Below are 3,554 nucleotides of genomic sequence, written 5' to 3'. Positions count from 1 at the left end.
TTCCATTGTAAGAGGCCTTGGCTAATAGCATCTATCCTGGCATAGTTAATTAGGTGGCACTAGATCCCTCCAGGATTAGAAATTACATGCAATTAAAGACAGACCCACCTTTTGTGTACTGAGCTGCACAAAGCAGTTATTTCCTACCAACACCCAGTCCAACCACATCATCTATCACCGGAACAATCAGAGCCTCCCACCCAGGATCCCTGATCCTATCTTTGCCTTTACTCCCTTCTCTACGCAATAATGAGGATGGTGTCTTTAAATCCTAAACTACATCATAATCCTTCTTTTCTGAGCCCTATGGCATCTTTCAGTCTCACTCTAAATGAAATCAAGTCTTTATGACAAGGCCTTACCTTCCTGGGCTTCGTTAGCTTCTGTCCATGCCAGCGAGCTGGCCCCGGGGTGAGCCCAACACCCTCATAGATTGCATTGCTTGCTCTCTTACTGCATTCTCACCGCAAGTGTCACTTTTTTTCATAACTTCCTTGCTCTCTGCAAACACTCTTCCAGTTTCTAATTTCTTCACCTTGTCTTACTTTTCTTCATACCATTCAATTAAAACTTTGTTTTTAAAATACGCATGGATTGGTTTACTGTCCCTTTCTCACATCTGGAATATGAGCTCCCCCTAGTGGAGAGTAAGGATTTTGTTTTGTTAAATGGCACATTTGCAGAGCCTAATATAGTGCCTGGTATATGGTGGGTCTTCAATAAACACTTACTGATTAATTAATGAATGACTGAACATGTGATTAAATGATTAAATTAATAATACAATATATGTGCATTTTTAGTTTGGAAATTAGAAAATCATTTCTTTTATGATTATTCATTTATTTACTGAAAAGACAGAGATCTTCCATCTGCTGGTTTACCTTATTGCACTATAATGGCTGCAGTGGCACAGCTGTACCAGGCTGAAGCCAGGAGCCTATGACTCCATCTGCATACCCACGTGGGCAGAAGTAGTACAAAACTTGGGCCATCTTTTCTTCTTCTTCCGGTCCTAGAGGCTTTGGCAGCCGCGGGTTATGGTGTAGACATGGCCAACTCCAAGAACCATATCACACACAACCAGTCCCGAAAGTGGCACAGAAATGACTTCAAGAAGCCCTGATCACAAAGATATGAATCTCTTAAAGGGGAGGACCCCAAGTTCCTGAGAAACACGCACTTTGCCAAGCAGCACAACAAGAAGAGCCTGAAAAAGATGCAGGCCAACAACCCTAAGGTCATGAGTGCACAGGCCGAGGCCATCAAGGCCATGGTCACAACCAAGGAAGTAAGGCCCACCATCCCCAAGGGAGTCAGCCGCAAGCTCCATCAACTCACCTACATTGCCCACTCCAAGCTTGGGAAGCATACTCGTGCCCGCATGGCCAACGGTGTCAGGCTGACCCAGGCAAAGGCCAAGACTGAGCCTCAGAACAAGGGAAAGGTCAAGGTGAAGCCAAGTCCCAGACCAAGCCAAAGCCCCAGCCCAAGCCAAAGCCCCAGCCCAGGCTGCACCTGCAGCACCTGCTCCAGCTCAGCCTTCTCCCAAAGATTCCCAGCCCCCACAAAGGCTCAGTAGTGACAGCCTCTGCCGGCTACTGCAGGGACAAAAGGACTGATGTGACCCCTGGGCTGCTGTCCTCCTGTGTCGTTTGTACAAATAAACCTGAGACGGGAGAAAAAAACCACTTGGGCCATCTTTTGTTACTTTCTAAGTGCATTGCCTGGCAGCTGGATTAGAAACGAAGAATCTGAGACTCAAACTGATGCTCATATGAGATGCCAGCCGTGCAGGCAAGGGCTTATCCCACTGTGCCACAATACTGGCCTCTAGAAAATCATTTCTAAGCTACTTATTGCCTGAGTTATTATGACACCATTATTCTTTTACTAAAGGCATATTCAAATAGATTCATATTCTTATTTTAAGGTATTGACAAATTCAAACAAACTTCAACTTCTGTTCTGGTGACATGACAAATAGGACATACAGTCATAAGCTGCTCATTAGGTCATACTTTTTCTGTCTCTCACTCCAATGTTTTTTGGTGAAGTCTCTCACTCTAATTTTTTTTTTGTTTCTCACTCCAGCACCAAATATAGCTTTTCCAAGGCAAAATTACAGCCAAATTATTGAAAGTGAAAGAAAAGGAGAGAATCTTAAAAATGGTAGAAGTATCAAGTTACATAGAAAGGAAAACCAGTTAGACTAACAGCAGTTTTCTCAGCAGAAGCCTTCTAGACCAGAAGGGAGTGGTAGGATGATATTTTCAAAAAATTTCCAACCAAGAATATTATATCCAGTGAAGCAAAAACATAGGAGTAAAGGAGAGAAAAAAATATTCCTCATTTAACAAGAACTGAGAGAATTAATTATTGACAAATTGCATTACACAAAATTCTGAAGGAAATCCTACATTAGAAATAAACATCTTGAAAACACATTAACAAATTTGCAACAGAGCAAGTACAATTAGTAACCAGTCAGTTAACAGGTGTTAGCACTAATTTATCAATACTATCCTTGAAAGTGAGTGGATTAATTTCCAGAGCTGGAAGGTTTAGGTTGGCTGCATGGATAAAATCCAAGACACATTTATCTGTGGCTAAAGAAAGTCACTTCACAAATAGATACACATAGCCTGAAAGTGGAGGACCAAGAAGAGACAACATCTGGCAAATGGAAACCAAAACCAGGCAGGAGGGAACTCATTTATCAGACAAAATAGACTTTAAATAAAAAGTTACCAGAAGAGACAAAGGAATTGCATACTGATAAAAAGATCAATTTAACCAGAAGAGGTATCATACTTTATATACACTCAACACAAGCCCACCCAGATAAGTTCAGCAAATGCCATTACAACTAATGAGAGAAATAGACTCCCATACAATAGTAAGAGGGTGCTTCCACATCCTATTGCCATCACGACCAGATCACTCAGACAGAAAATCAATACGGCTACACCAGAGATGGACCACATCATGAGCAAATGGATTTTACAGATGTTCAAATGGACATTTCACCCATCAGCTACAGTATACACATTGGTCTCATCAGCATGTGAAACATTTTAGGATAGATCATATATTAGAACAAAAATGAAGCCCAAGTAAATTTAAAAATATTGATATCATACCACATATCCTCTCAGATCACAAAGAAATACTACCAGGAATCAACAATAGAAGCAACAGCACATTTACAAATACATGGAAATTAAACAACATGTTAGTGAACAAACTGGGATGGACATGATTGCAATGTCCCCCAGCATGGGTGGACTGGGTATGGGGTGTGCCAGACTGTACTAGATTCCAGCACCTTCTAGTACTTGCAAGAGCGATGGTGATGCAAGACAGTGTGGACTAGGTCTCAGCACCCACTGAACCACACAAGAGCTGGGTCTGGAGGGTGGGCCAGGCAGGGCAAGGCTGTAGTACCCAATGGTAAGAGCTCAAACAGGTGTGAGCTGGTTGGGCAAGGCCGCTGTTCCTTCCAGGACAAGGGATGGGCCAAATGAGGCTGGGCAGGGACTCACTCATATGCA

At 42.4% G+C, this 3,554-nt stretch overlaps 1 pseudogene; it reads left to right on the top strand.

The window, feature by feature from the left end:
* The first annotated feature begins 1,005 nt into the window (after window positions 1-1,005).
* On the top strand, window positions 1,006-3,071 carry LOC131480898 (large ribosomal subunit protein eL29-like; annotated as a pseudogene).
* The last annotated feature ends 483 nt before the right edge of the window (window positions 3,072-3,554 follow it).

The sequence above is a fragment of the Ochotona princeps genome, chromosome 8, assembly GCF_030435755.1.
Source record: "Ochotona princeps isolate mOchPri1 chromosome 8, mOchPri1.hap1, whole genome shotgun sequence".
NCBI lineage: Eukaryota > Metazoa > Chordata > Mammalia > Lagomorpha > Ochotonidae > Ochotona > Ochotona princeps.
The sequence above is the reverse complement of the archived record's forward strand: the minus strand, read 5'-3'. Positions and strand labels throughout refer to the sequence as shown.